Consider the following 16,441-nt stretch of genomic DNA (forward strand, 5'->3'; position numbering starts at 1 on the left):
AGAGATAAGTGGAAAATAAAACATTTTAGTTGACGTTAAAAACAAGCACACAAATAATGGAGAAGTTCAACCAGGGAGCACAGATTGTGTTTCTGAGAGCCTGCAGCAAGGATAGCCATCCACCTTGAAGACCCAAATCTTCAAGACATTCCTGCCTGCCTGTAGTTTATCTTTAGGTTGAATCTGGCAGTGTTTTTATCTATTTCTATTATAGGGAAGATTTTTATCTTTGGCACACCTTCTTTTTTAGTCTTAATTTCTTTATTATGTTTCCTCTCTTTTAAGCACAGGAGGAAACCTCATTAGGAGCAGGAAAATCTTCCCTTCTGGGCTTGCTCTTTTCTCAATTTGATTCCACACGCTGTATCTTGTACTCACAATTCTTTTTCTTTTTTTTTTTTTTTTTTTTCAGAGTAGAAATTAGAAGTTTATTAAAGGACAGCAGAAAAGACTTCTCCCGGAGGAAGAAGGGGACCCAAGAGGTGGAATCCCCACAATTCTTTTTCTAACTCCATTGCCTGTTAATGTTCACCATTCATCTAACTCCCTGTTTTGTCCTTTCAGAGTTTTTATTAGGATGTGAAGATCTTTCTGGAGATCTTCATTTATATAATCAAGTGAGGCCATTTTCACATGGATCCCAGGAGAGAGCTGTTCTGAGGGACCCTCTTTGTTGGCAGTTTCTGTATGTGAGCTGGTGTAGGGGCAAGTGAGATTTTCTTTCTTTCTTTGGTTTTTATATAATACGTATAACAATTCTCTGAGCCTTGGTGCATAAATTAGGGACTTGACATAATATAGGGGAAAATATATGAGTGAAGATATAGGTTTGGCTGCATGATTTATGAGTCTGAAATTCAAGAGAGGTGCTATGATTCAGATCTGGAATATCCTCTAAAGGCTCATATTTGAAGACTTGGTCCCCCATGCAGCAACGTTCAGAGGTGGGCCTCTTGGGACATGATTGACTCATGAAGGCTCTGATCACATTTGTGGATTAATCCATTGATGGGTTCATAATTGAATGGACTGTTGGGAGTGATGGAAACTATAGAAGGTGAGGCCTAGCTGAAGGAAATAGATTACTAGGGCATGCCTGGAAGGGTATATCTTGTCTTGGCCCCTTTTCTCTGCTTCGTGAACACCATAAGGTGAGCAGCCTCCTTCACCATATGTTTCCATAGCCATGATGTTCTGCCTTTCTTCAAACCCAAAGCAGTGGAACCAACTGACCATGGGCTGAAAAACCTCTGAAACCTTGAGCTGAAATAAATATTTTTCTCCTTTTAATCTGTTTATTTCTGCTATTTTTGTCAGTGCAACAGAAATTTAACTCAAGAGGGGTCTTCTTTTGAGATGTAGTAATGTCCTGATAAACCCATTGTAAGTTTAAAATATCATAAATCGAAAATACACTTAATGCAACTTACTGAACACCCTATCTCAGTAACACAGTCTATTGTAGAGTATTAGTTGCTGCCTCTCCTGAGCTGTGACTCACTGCACTGCCCAGCATGATGAGAAACTTATAAGCAAATCACTAGCCTGAGAATAGATCAAATTTTAAAACTGAAAGTATGGTTTCTACTGAGTGCACATCTCTTTTGCACCATTGGAAAGTCAAAAGATCGTAAGTTGAATCATCATTAAATCAGGGATCATCTGTATATAAATCTAAGTGTTATTAGCATATAGATATTTAAACCAACAGACTTGCCGAAATTCCCAGGGAGTCAGTATAGATTGAACTGAGGGTAAAGGACTTAGGACTAGGGAGCTCCAGTAATTAGAAGTGGAAAAGACAAGGAGGAATTGAAAGTGACAGCCAGGACAGTAAGAAACCCAAGAGAGGGTAAAGTCCTGGGAGCCAAGTGATGAAGGTATTTGATTGATAAAGGAAGAAATAATCAGCACTGGCAAATAATGTTTATTCTTTAAGTTACTTGGATTGACCATTTTATCTGGCCACCCATAAGTCATTATGCATTGATCACTGATGCTTTGACAAGGACTGGTGCAGAGAAAGGCTGAGCATGAACCCTAACTGGGGTGAACACCTGAGAAACAGACCAAGGGTCTTCTTCAATAAGACTGGAATCATAAAATCCCTATCTGGGGACTGGGGTTGTGGCTCAGTGGTAGAGCGCTCGCCTAACATGTGTGAAGCACTGGTTCAATCCTCAGCACCACATAAAACATAAAAATAAACAAAATAAAGGTATTGTGTCCGTCTACAACTAAAAAATAAAAATAAAAGAACCCTATCTGTCTCTAAGTATCTCTCTAAAGATCAAATATTACAGGTGAAAAAGTTTAATGAAATAGAGAGCAGGATATAAAAGACAGAGTTTTCATTATGATCATAGCTATTGATAATCACCCACAATAAAAAATGTGTACATTTACTTTAACATTCAGGATTACTTCACCTCATATTGGAAAAATAAGTACACCTATCCTCCTTTCAGGTTTTACTTCATTTCAGTTCTCAAAACTACTATACTAGCTGCTCAGAAGAGTCAGGAGAAAATGAAAGACTGTGTTATAAAAACAAATCAAAATTAATCACAATTATTTACTAATACTTGATAGTGAGGCAACATTGGGAAATTGGAGAAAGAAAGCATTGGAAGCTATACAATAGCAGATAACTATTTTAATAATGAAATAATAATAATTGTCAGAAACACTGACAATGGGTTTCTCTCACTGCTCACTACCACTTCTTATTCTCTACATGTCTCTTGCCTAAATATGTTTCCCTTTTTCTGGTAATTATGGAGAATCCAAGCCCTTGTCCCAGTCAATATGGCTCTCTGGCAACCAAGCTGTGTAGCTAACCCCCACTGAGAAACTTCAGTGGAGTGTCAGCCCCCACCAGCTGGAGTGCAGGCTGAGGTAAGCCAGGGTGCACCAAGCTGTCGCCCCTTGGCAGTCTGGATCCAATAACAGTGTGAAAATGGAAGTGGGAGCAGACCCAAATGGAAGAAAGTTCAGACTCAAGAGCTATCTAATAGTGTTGATACTTTTCTGAAACCTGATTAACATAAATTTGGATCAACAGCATTGACTCAAGAGCTATATAAGTCCCTAGATCAGAACACTTAAGCAGTAACCTGCTATCAGGTCCTCCTCGCCTTGTAACAGTTCTATTTCTATTCTCATACTTAAATAAATCCTACGCTTTTCACTTTTGCATTCCATTGTTTGTAAATTTCATTCTTTGGATTTGAGAGACAAGAACCCAGAAAGAAATTGGCAGTTAACTGTTGAATCTGCTGTGACACTGAAGGGCATAGCCTGCCATTAAGAGCTGCTACATGTCACTTAATAGTAGTGAAGAAGAATCCAGGTTTGCCAGTTGTGACCTCTGCAGCTATTGCTGGCAGGCATCCCCTGCCTTGATTATCTGATAACACTAAAATGAGCTTTCTTATAAAAATAATCCTGCAACTTACGCAGACCCTACCCACCAGCAGAAGCAGAGAAACTCCAGTTTTAGTGGGACTGAGCAATCAACAATTATGTTCAGCTAGGGTCCCATTTGAGGAGTATAACATACTTCCTCCATATTTCATATATCTTTCCTCTCTCTCAAAGAAATTTGGAGATGATAGTTGTTATTGACCAGGGCCCTCAGTCCCCTCTGTGTGCATTCCCCACCTCCACTGACCACCTCCTAGGTACACAACATGTGTAGAGCATAACAGGAACATTGTAGCTAAAAAGGAGGCCCAGTTTTGCCTTTGTAATTAAACAAAGGCTAAAATGCAGTCACTATCTACATGAATAAGATATTGTAGTCACCCCTGACACACACATACCTTTATCCACAGACTCCAGTGGATGCCTGAAAGAACAGATAGGACCAAACCCTATATATACTGTTCTTTCCTATACATACTATGATAAAGATTAATTTATAAATTAGGCACAGAAAGAGGATAACAACAACAATATAACAACAAGTATAACACTGTTCTATAACAAAATTTATGAAAATGTGGTTTCAAAATATTTTCTTATACTGTGTTCAAACTTCTTGTGATGAGGACATGAGACACAATGTCTATGTGATGAGATGAAGTGAGGTGACTGACATAGGCATTATGAAGAAGTAAGGCTACCACTGGCCTTCTTACCAGAACAGAAGCACTGCAATACCACAGTCAATCTGATAGCCAAGATGGCTACCAAGTGACTAACAGCAAGCTACACTGAACAAAGGGATAGAATCATGTTCTGGGCTAGATGGAACAGGACAGCATGGAATTTCATCACCCTCCTCAGAATGGGATGCAACTTAAAAGTTCTGAATTGTTTATTCCTGGAATTTTTCATTAAAAATTTTCAGACCACAGGTAATTGAAAGTATAGAAAGCCACCCATAAGGGTGGATTAATGTATTACTTACAGGGAAGATATAACAAGATATAGTAACTTTGGTCCAATACTTTTCTTCTGACTTTTTAGGGAAATTGTCCTTTCCAGGATCTTGGTAAGAGAAGGAAAGTGTGTAAAGCACATGGGTTGAGATGGGGGAGTAGTGAATTCACCTATCAACCCTGAGATCTGCTTTGAGTTAATGGTGAGCCTATCTTGGAGGAAGGTAAAAGTGAAGGAGGCAATCCTCTAAGACAAAAAAAAAAAAAAACCCTCCCAATAAGCAATTTTATTTATTTATTATTTGTTTTATTTAGTTACACATGACAGTACAATGATCTTGATATATCATACATTTTAATCAGATGGGATACAATTTCTCATTTTTCTGAGTGTACAGGTTGCAGAATCACATTGGTCATGCAGTCACGTATATACTCACAGCAATAATAATGTCTATTTTTATTCTGCTGTCCTTCCATTCAATAAGCAATTTTAGCATGTGCTCTGTTGAGAGCCACAGCCGAAGGGGCCCCAGCAAACTTCCAGCTGCCAGCAAACTTCCAGCTGCCGGCTGATGATTGGCTCACAGCGGCCCCAGCAACATCTAGCTGATTGGCTCCTCCGCCCAGCAACATCTAGCTGATTGGCTCCTCTGCGGTGATGCTCATTGGGCTGTTTCCCTGCCCTTTCAGACCATGGAGCTGCTCATTGGGGGACTTTTTGGCTCCGCCCACATGACCCTGCCAATCGGCCTCAAGAGCAGGAGGATTGTGGGAGGTGGGGAGAAGCTTGTGTGGGAGAGTCAGTCTTGTGGAAAGCCGGTGGTGGCAGTTGAGGCTCTGAGGATTTTTCCTGAGAGGCTGTTTTGTTTGGCGTGTGTGGTTCTAAAAATAAAGTTAGTTTCTTTTGACAAGTGGCTCCTGATTGTGCCCAGCCAGACTGCGGCAGTGCTCAACCCTGGGGGAAATGTGGTACTTCAGTAGAAGGAGAAAACTTTATTTTCTAATCTCATATTAGTATATTACTAGTGTTATTTAGCTGGACTTATCACTCATTTTTTTCTAAAGTTCATTTTCCTTATCTATGTCAAAAATTCATGAGAACTAACTAAAATAATAAACATGAAAAAACAACTTTGTAATGCCCAAGATCCTACACTGTGAGGTGTAAGACACTTCAGGAACACATCCTAGTCTGTCACTGATTTCCAGCAGCTCCCTGACTGTTCCATAGTCACTGTTACGAACAGCTCTCCACAGACAATCAGGTGATGTGTGGCATCTTTCCCACAGGAAGATATAGTGTAGCTTACCCTCTAGATCAGTCTGGCAATGTTCTTGATCTCTAACTTCTCTGTACCAAGACATGCCGTGGTGCCACCTGAAATGCAGGTTTTCTTAGTCCCCCTTCCTGATTTACCTGCAGTGGATCAGCTCCCCACCAGTAATGGGTTTTCTTCTTTTATTTTACCATATCCAACTTTCTGATTCCTTAAACTGTTCTGAGAGTCTAGTATTAAATCCCAGTTCAATCTCTCTTTTCACGAACCACCTCACTGAGAAGCTGTTTATCTACTTTCCTGGTCTCATGCCATGGAGCAGCTTGGAAAACAACCTCCTCAACCTTTCCATCTTCCTCCAACCCCTGTCTTTTCATGGTTTCTTAAGGTGGAATGTTAGATGACTAATTTGAGAATTTTTAAAATATAAACATTATACCTATAAATTCCCTTTAAGAACTGCCTTAGCTTTATCATATGAATTTTAATATATTATGTTATTTCATTCATCTCAAAGTATGTTCTAGAGTTATTTTTTATTTCTTCTGTCACTTACTGGTTATTAAAGAGTGTTATTTAATCTCTGTATTTTTGTGAGTTCCTCAAATTTGGTACTGATTTTAAATTATTTCTCTGGTGGAGAAGAAACTTTATATTTCAATTATTTTATACTGATCAAAGTTTGTTTTATGTTTAGTATATGGTCTGCCCTGGAAAATGTTTCATTTATATTTGTAAAAAATGATATTCTGCCCTTATTAGGTGGAGTGTTCTTTACAAATGACTCTGTTAGGTCTAGTGGGTTAATTATTGTTCATGGTTTTTCTCTTCCCTTGTTAATCTTCTGCATAATTATTCTATACATATCTTAGTCAATTTGGGTAATTAAAACGGATTACCGTAGACTGGATGGTATACACAACAGAAATTTATTTCTCACATTTGTAGAAAGTTTGAGATCAGGAGGCCTGCATGGTCAGATTATGGTGAGGATATTCTTCTTCGCTTGCAGATAATCATCTTGCTCTGTCTTCCTCACAAGGCAGAAAGCAGACAAAAATTAGTTCTTTTGTCTCTCCTAATAAACCTCAAAATGGTTTCACAATCATTACCTCCAAAGGCCTCATTTCCTAATGAAAACATCCCTCTGGGGATTAGAGTTTCAACATATGAATTTTAGGGGAACCCATACATGCAATCCATAACAATACACAACTGAAAGTGGATTACTGAAATTTTCAAGTATAATTAATTTTCTTTTTCTCCCTTCAATTTCTGTCAGTTTTCACTTCATGTATTTTTGCAATATACACACACAGTATACACACTTGTTATATCCTGATGAAAGTACCCCTTTTATCACTGTAAAACATCACTGTTTACCTATTTCTAGTAACATTTTTGTGTGTTTTAAAGTCTACTTTGTCAAATAATACATAGCCAATTCAGCTTTCTATGGTTACTGTATGAATATCTTTTTTTTTTTTTTTAATACTAGGGATTGTGCTTTACCACTAAGATTCATCCCCAGGACTTTTTAATTTCTTTTTAATTTTATTTTTTGATACCCAGGGGAAATTTACCACTGAGCTATATTCCTAGCCCTTTTTATTTTTAATTTTGAGACAGGGTCTCAAAATAGAGGCTTTCTAAATTGCTGCATAGTATGCCTTGAACTTGTAATCCTCCTGACTCAGCCTCCCTACTAGTGGGATTACAGGCATGTGGTGGCTATATGCATATCTTTTCCATACTTTTACTTTCACTCTGTTTGTATCTTTGAACCTAAAATGTGTCACCTATAGATAGCATAGAGTTCATTTTTATTTATTTTTTCCTGTTGGACAATCTGTACTTCTCATTGGGTTGTTTAATCTATTCCAATTCACTGTTTTAGCCAGTGATTCTTCAGGAAAGACTTGCTGGAGACTGGTAGGAAGGTACTTTCTTCCTCTTGGAAAATTCAAAGGAAGTTCATCTCTACCTCTGGATGTGAGTAAGAAAGAACTGTAACCCTATTTTTATAACCTCATGGGAAAATAGCCAGTATTGTGGACAGAGCAGATAGAGAGAAAGAACTTGTGATAACTAATATCAATTGCTTAAGATAAAAATAACCATTTGCTTCAGGTTCATCCTACGTGTGTGAAAGTCCTCTTCAGGCCCAGTCAAGACAGTGATGTTTTATCGTGGCCCATCTGACCCATGGGCCACAAATGCATCTTTTTTGTCCCATCATCCCTACACACTCTTAGAAGCAAACCACAACCTATTGCTTCTCTGAAGAGGATCTCTACTGGGTGTCTCTGCCATCACAGTAAAAGCAACCTCACATGTGTTGACAAACTGGAATTTCTGCTCTTTCTGTGTCACATCCCAACAACCACTGACTTATTAGTTATTTGATACAGTTAGGAAGATTTTGGGAAATATTTGTTCAAATCTGGCAATTTCTTTCAGTGCATAAATTGGTCAAAATTATCTTGTTTACTCAATGGAATAAGTCTACTTACGAGAAAAAAATAGAGGCTATCTAAATATCCAAAGCTAGGATATGGGTAAACTGAAAAGCAATTTTGAAAAGTGGAAAATTATTTAATGGTGTCCTTACACCATTAAGATAAAATAGGGACATGGAATAAGAATTCATTGCTATCATAATATTTAAAATGTAATTACATAAGAATATGTAAGATATGATCTCTTTTTAAATACTATACACATATTCATACATTCCCAGCCCTTTCAATTATTTTTATTTTGAGACAAGAACTTACTAAATTGCCAAGGCTGGCCTCTAACTTATGATCTTCCTGCCTCAGCTCCCTAAGTAGCTGGGATTACAGATGTGCAACACCATGCCTAGCTAAAATTATTTATTTATTTATTTATTCTAATTTGTTATACATGACAGCAGAATGCATTTCAGTCCATAGTACATAAATGGAGCACAATTTTTCATTTTTCTGGTTGTATACAAAGTAGAGTCACACCATTGGTGTCTTCATACATGTACTTAGGGTAATGATCCATCTCATTCCACCATCTTTCCTACCCCCATGTCCCCTCCCTCCCCTTTGCTCTAACCAAAATTTCTCCATTCCTCTCATGCTCCCCACAACCCCCATTATAGATCAGCATCCACTTATCAGAAAAAACATTCAGCCTTTGGTTTTTGGGACTGGCTTTCTTCACTTAGCATGATAGTCTAACTCCATCTATTTACCTGTAAATTCCATGATTTTATTCTCTTTTAATGCTTAGTAATATTCTATTGTGTATATATACACCACAGTTTCTTTATCCATTCATCTACTGAAGGCCATCTAGGTTGATTTCCACAATTTAGCTATTGTGAATTGTGCTGCTATAAACATTGATGTGTCTGGGTCATTGTAGTATGCTGTTTTTAAGTCCTTTGGGTATAAACTGGGGAGTGGGATAGCTGAGTCAAATGGTGGTTCCATTCCAAGTTTTCCAAGGAATCTCCATACTGCTTTCCAGATTGGTTGCACCACCAGCAATCCCACCAGCAATGTAAGAGTAGGGAAAACCACATCCTCGCCAACACTTATTATTACTTGTATTCCTAATAACTGCAATTCTGGCTGGAATGAAATAAAATCTTAGAGTAGTTTTGATTTGCATTTCTCTAATTGCTAGAGATGTTGAACATTTTTTTCATATATTTTTGGATCGATTGTATATCTTCTTCTGAGAAGTATCTGTCCAGCGTCTTTATCTAAAAATTTTAATGAAATAATTCCACAACAATTTTCCTTTAGAAACTGAATGAAAGAGGATGCATTCTTTTTTAAAAAATACCTTTATTTTTTATTTTTTTATAAGCAGTGCTGAAAATCGAACCCAGTGAAGCATTCTACCACAGTCCCAGCCCCCAGAGGATGTATTCTTATACAACATAAATTCAGACAACTCCCACATATTTTTAATGTGGCTTTATATTTTTATAAGCATTTAATTTCAATAAAACAATGAAACAGTGTATCAGAGTACATTTCTTCTCAGTCCCTGGGTATCCTATCTAACCTATGAACACCTGGGTGACATTCTTATGTAATTTTAAATTACAACACTGGATATTAAATAAAAACCAAAGTCAATAAATCATCTTAGAAATCTAAAAAGCAGGTAAATAACAGGACAATTTATTTTTAGGATACAGCCATGATAATTTTTCTCCTTAGTACCACACCAAGCAGAAATAAACTCAATTTATAATTCACCAAGCATGTGAATTTTAACCTTTGTGATATCAGATATTTATAAAATATTTTGAAATTGTCTTAAAATTCACATACAATGTGAAAGTATTCATTTTTAAGGTAGATTTGAAATTTTCATGACTCAAATTCCAATGAACTGTCAATACTGGGATATTTGTACTTACATAGGAAATGACCAGGAAGAGTGAGCACTAATCTAATAATATTGGTTTATTGGGTAACAAGTCCTAATATTGGAATCAGTGTATTAAAGGAGACTTTACTTATTAATTCATTTAGGAATATATGTTATATAGTACTTGTGAAATAAAATTAACTTTAGAAAAACAAAATAATCATATTCAGGTTTAGGTATGCATTTTTATATTTCCATTTTAAATAGATAGGCAAAATCAATCTTTCTCCTTGTCTATATCAGTGAGGCCCAATCTCTAATCCTCATTTGTTTCATCATTATCACAGAGAACCCACTATCTATTATGTCCAGTTTAGAAAAATATGAATTTGAGCATTTCTAACACAATTCCACAGTAGGTACTGAAGAAGGTGCTCTTAAGCACCTACCACCATACACAGAGTTTGAACCATCAAGATGGAAAATGAGTTGCCTAGACAGCAGTGACTCCAGGGGAACCTGATCTCTCCTTTCCAGTATGATCAGATGGTGCTAGCAGAGCTGGTAATCCTGAACTCTGAGCCATAAACTTAGGAACTACCAATACTGAGGGAGGGTCCTAATACCCTATGAAGATGGAGCATGGTTCCTACACTTTTCCAAGTTTCCTTTCTCTTCAATAGAATGTTACTCTGAAACTGTAGAACATGACTGCATTCATTCACTGAGTTGGAATTGTACAGCCATCACATCTGAGCCCATTCTCCTAGAATCCCTGAGTAGCAGACAGAATACCTTCTTAGACAATGGATTAACGGAGTATTGTTCAAGGGACATTTCTCTTCTTGCTTAATGGGATAATTCTCCCACATAGAGATGGAGAAATAGAAGCTTCATGGGAGGGGAAAAGGATAAGTAATACAGAACCTAGAAGCTTCATTTCAAATATCTGATAAGGACAGAATGTTCGTGTCCCTTGATCACCATCAAAATACTTATTTTGAAGCTTATTTGGAGATGCAACCCTGAAAGAATTAAGGTAAAATTAGGCCATAAGGATGGGGCCCTGATCTGATGAGATTCATATCTTTAAAAGAAGAGACACCAGCCAGCTCCCTATCTGAATGCATTTCCTGAGGAAAGGCCATGCAATGACATACTAGGAAAGATAGCTGTTTGCAAGTCAAGAAGACCTCACCAGAAGTAGAATTTGCCAGCACCTTGGTCATGAACTTCTATTCTCAGAACTGAGAGAAAATAAATGTCTATTGTTAAAGCCATGAAGTCTGTGGTTTTTTTAAGGCAGCCCAAGCAGATTCACACAACATTAAAAACATCCCTAAAACTTGTCCACTCCCAATATATTCATGGGGGGGATGTAAAAAAAAAATGCTAACGGGGAAAAGACTGTGATTTTAGGATCTGAAGGAGGAGGGGTCTTGTTTGGTAGAAACATGGATGATTCTCAACTCTGTATGAGCTCGGGGAAGTGTTTGTCTTAGAGTTCCTCAGTAAAGTACTTTCAGCAGCCCACTCTTTTTTGCAAAGCCTTAAAGAAGCTCATCTTTGGGCAGAGTAGCACTCAGATTTCTCAAGCTCTTTCTCTGCTAGCTCCCTTTTCAGAATGCTTCCCCACACATTCAGCTGCTTTGAGCTTCCTGAACTCTGAATTATCTATTTTTTATGAGCAAGGGTATGTTTTCAGTCACCTCTACTTTTGCCATAGTTTTAGAATCTCCTCCTGACAGGAAGCTGGAGCAAGTTCAAGTTTATAGGAGAAAGCAAACATTCTTTAAATAATTTTGTATTTAACTATTGTGCTGATTATTATTCCATTTAACTGACTGAGTTTTAAAATACATCGTTTGAACTGTATGTGGTGACATGTGCCTGTAATACTAGTGACTTTCCTGGCTGAGGCATGAGAATTGCAAGTTCAAGGCTAGCCTCAGCAATTTAGTGAGACCCTGTCTCAAAAAAAATTTTAAAGGGATGTGGTTCAGTGCATAAGTGCCCTTGAGTTCAATCTCTAGGATCCACTCCCAAATACATTGTTTGAGTTCTTTATTGGGGAGTTAATTTAGGAATAATGGCCATACCTATTCATATACAGCAAGAGTAGAAAGAAAGATATGTCAACTTATATTCCATAAAAAATTCAGTTAAAATATATATTTGTTCTTATGGATAGAAATCTAGTATCCAAAGAAAGCATATACTTAGGCTGTGGAAATAAGATCAGGTGCACAGTTTATTCTGCCCTGCATCTTCATTTTCTTCTTCTAGAGTTGTTCTCTAAAGAACCTGTAATAGTCTCAAACCATAAAATTTTCCTTTCTATCAAAGACCCAAGTAAAAAGATAAAATTAAAAAACTTTTTTTTTTTAATTTTTAATTTATTCTTTAGTTTTCAGTGGACATAACATCTTTGTTTGTATGTGGTGCTGAGGATCGAACCTTGGCCCCATGCATGCCAGGGGAGCACACTACCGCTTGAGCCACATCTCCAGCCCCTAAAATTAAAAAACTTTTAAAAGAAAATATATGTGTAAATCTTCAAGTCCTTGGATTTGTAACAGATTCTTAGATCGACAGCAGAAATACAAACAATAAATAAATAAATAAAATGAAACAACCCAAATATCCATCAATGGATGCATAAAATGTGACATACTCACAGATAAAATGTTATTCAGTCATAAAAAGGAATAAAGTACTAATATATGTTATAGCACAGGCAAACCTTGTAAACATTATGCTAAGTGAAAAAAAGGCAGATACAAAGCCACATATTATATGATCCATTTATATGAAATGTTCAAAATAGGTAAGTTCACAGGAAAAGAAAGTATATCAGGGGTGGCAAGAAGCCTGGAAGAGAGGAAAATAAGGAGTCTGCTTAATGGGTACAGGTCTTCTTTTGGGGATGGTAAAAATATTCTGCAGTTAGATAGTGGTGATAGTTGGAAGAACACTGTGAATAGACCAGAAACCGCTGAATTGTATATAAGTTGAGTGTCTCTTATCCAAAATGAATGGGACCAAAAGTGTTTCTGATTTGGGAATATTTATATATACATATTTAGATATCTTGAGGATGGATCTAAATCTAAACACAAAATTAATTTATTCTTCATATATACCTTATACATAGCCTTAATTTTTTTTTCAGTATTGAGGATTGAACCCAGGGTCTTTTGCATTCTAAGAAGACATTCTATCAGTCAGTTACATCTCCAGCCTTTTTTTGAAATTTTATTCTGAGACAGTCTTTCTAAAGTTGCCCAGGTTGGCCTTGAACTTGCAAACTTCCTACCTAACCTCAGCCTCCCGAGTAGCTGGGATTATAGGCATGCACCACTGTGCCCAGCTCTTAATGGTAATTTTATACAATATTTTAAAATAATTATTTTCATAACAAATGAGGTCAAGTATGGTATTCAGTAGGTATTTCTGTCAAAACTTTCAGAATATGAGTTGGGCACAGTGGCACATGCCTGTAATCTCAGCGTCTGAGAAGGCTGAGGCAGTTAGGATTGCAAGTTCAAAGCTTGTCCCTCAGCAACTTAGCGTGGTGCCTGCCTCAAAATAAAAAATAAATAAAAAATGGCTGGGAATGTGGCTCAGTAGTAAAGCACCCATGGGTTCAATCCCCCAGTACCAAAAAAGAAAAAAGAGGGAGTTGGGGATGTGGTTCAGTGATTAAACCCCTCTGGGTTCAATTCTCAGTACCAATAAATAAATAACAACAACAACAACAAAAAAAGAAATGTATTAAAATGATATAATTTTATAACTTGTTAATGTAATAGCATTTGAGTTTAGTGGTTGCTATAATTTGAAATAAAATCAGGTAATGTTTTTTCTCCTTCCATTGTGAACTGTGTTGGTTTCAAAGGTGAACTGAATGCCTTCCCAGTATCCCAGTAGGCTTTTTTTTTTGGCGGGGGGAGGGTGGCGGGCAGTGCTAGGTATTGAACCCAGGGCCTCACATATGCTAGGCAAATAACCCACTAAGCCATATCCCCAGCCTGCAGTAGACTTAATTTTTACTGTAATTTTTAAATAATTATGGTCACTGTGTCGTTGAAAATTAATTTTTATTAAGTGTTATTTTCCTATTGGGGCATGTGGCAGATTCTTAACATTTATGTGTAACCTGGTTTTCTTTTTTTTTATGGAACAAATATCATTTTTAAATGTGGATTTTAAAGTTTTACTCTTCAATGTTTATTTTCTTCAAACAAGATTTTTGTCCATGATCTTTTCAAACAACTTGTAGACTAACAAATGTTCACTTTTTTTCATTTACTCAGAAGATACGTGCAAATATCCCATTGTTTTCACAAGTAACCAGGTTTACAAGTTTGCCAAGTTATTTCATCTCAAAAATAATTATTATCATATTATGCTTTCAACGTAAGGTATTTTTTCATTACATAGATTTTACTTTACATGCTTCTATTGTTACAGCTATTATTTGATCATCATTTGTCCTTCACTGGTACCAAAATGTACATCACGCAGGTGTGAGTCTCCTCTTAACAAAGACCACCAGGACTATACCTGTTGTCACATAGTATGTAATGAATTGTAGTAATAAATATGTCTTCACATCATTAAAAAAGAAATGAATTCTCTGGGGGATGGGGCTGGGGCTCAGCAGTAGTGCACTTGCCTGGCATGTGTGAGGCACTGGGTTTGATTCTCAGCACCATGTATAAATAAATAAATAAGAAAGATCTATCAACAACTAAAAAATATTTTTTAAAAAAATGTATTTTCGGGGCTGCAGATGTAGCTCAGCAGTCAAAGCCCCAGCACAGGGGGAAAAAACAAAACAAAAAAAACATGTGCTTTGATTTTCACCTCAAAGGGTTTTTCTAAAAAAAAAATTGTTAAAATATTACCCTCAAGGCTGGAGTTGTGGTTCAGTGGTAGAGCACTTGCCTAGCATGCGTGAGACACTGGGTTCGATCCCCAACACTACATTAAAAAAAACAAACAGCTGGGGTTGTGGCTCAGAGGTAGAGAGCTTGCCTAGCATGCGTGAGGCACTGGGTTCGATCCTCAGCACCACATAAAATACAATAAAGATATTGTGTCTACCTTTAACTAGAAAATAAATATTTAAAAAACTAAATAAACAAATAAAATATCACTCTTCTCCAAAACAAAAACATATATTTCACAACAGCTCTTTATACTGTCATGTCTAGCCTCAGTTCACAGACATAACTGGCACATAAATTAATAAATAATTTTAAAACTTGTTGAATGAATAAATGATACACAACTAAAATGATATATAATTAAAAGATGACTAATAGGGAGGTAATGAATAAGAAAATGATCTAAAATGAGACAGGTAAGAATTGGATTTGGGGGCTGGGGTTGTGGCACAGTGATATGTGTGAGGCACTGGGTTTGATCCTCACCACACACCAAAAATAAACAAATATTAATAAAGGTATTGTGTCCATCTACAACTAAAAAAATGTATATATATAAAAATAATTGGAGCCAGGTGCAGTGGAGCATGCCTGTAATCCCAGCGGCTTGGGAGGTGAGGCAGGAGTTGTGAGTTCAAAGCCAGCCTCAGCAAAAGCTAGGCACTAAGCAACTCAGTGAAACCCTGTCTCTACATAAAATACAAAATAGGGCCGGGGATGTGGCAGTGGCCAAGCGCCCTTGAGTTCAACTCTCAGTACAAAAAAAAAAAGAAAAGAACTGGTATCTGTAAAGGAAAACCCAAAGTCTGAGAACATTATCTGTATGCAATGTGTATCTAAAGAATACAGGCCAGTTATTCTCAGCCACTTTGAAAGTGGTGCTCTAAAAACCAAAATCCTGCCAGGTATGGTGGCAAAACTGTAATCCTTACTACTTAGGATAAACAGCAGGATTGCACGTTGGAGGCCAGCCCAAGCAATTTAGGAAGATCTTATCTCAAAATAATAAAAATAAATGAATAAATAAATAAAGGGTTGGAAATATGTAGTGTTTGCCTAACATGTTCTAGGCTGAGGGTTCAAGTCCCAGTACCACAAAAGAAGAAAGGAAAGAAGGAAGGAAGGAAGATCTCCAAATTTCTAAAAACTCAAGAGTCAACACTTGAAGGGACCAGAATACCTGGATGGCTCTGGCTTGAGAAATTCTTCTAATGTCCTCGGCTCCTTTCCTTGCTCCAACATGCAGATTGCCTCTGTCTTGGTGACACAATACCCTACAAATAAGAAAAAACACAAGACTTGGGCCAGGTTTGTGGATTTCCAGGTTCTTGAAGGAGAAAAGTACAGCTCCAGGATCTATATAACAATAGGACCATTTAAACTTTTCACTGGAAGTGGGGGGAAATGTTATTTCTAGATCAAAAGGGAAAAGACCTTTGGCCCACTGGTTAGCTTTGGATCC

The 16,441-nt window shown here is 37.0% G+C and overlaps 1 long non-coding RNA gene across 3 annotated transcripts in view; it reads right to left on the reverse strand.

Annotated features, from left to right (window-relative positions):
• Window positions 1-16,441, reverse strand: part of LOC131424687 (uncharacterized) — a 98,984-nt gene that overhangs the window by 29,675 nt on the left and 52,868 nt on the right. For 2 of the 3 annotated variants that reach the window (XR_009228101.1, XR_009228099.1), the window contains 2 exons: window positions 16,160-16,253; window positions 8,767-12,554 (listed from right to left, as the gene is read on the reverse strand). This is a non-coding gene — a long non-coding RNA (uncharacterized LOC131424687). Of the gene's footprint in view, window positions 1-8,766; window positions 12,555-16,159; window positions 16,254-16,441 lie in introns of those variants that run through there. The other variant, XR_009228100.1, reaches the window with a different exon arrangement.

Source organism: Marmota monax, unplaced genomic scaffold (assembly GCF_021218885.2).
Source record: "Marmota monax isolate L192 unplaced genomic scaffold, Marmota_monax_Labrador192_F-V1.1 WCK01_AAM20220418_F8-fsc00161, whole genome shotgun sequence".
Classification (NCBI taxonomy): Eukaryota; Metazoa; Chordata; class Mammalia; order Rodentia; family Sciuridae; genus Marmota; species Marmota monax.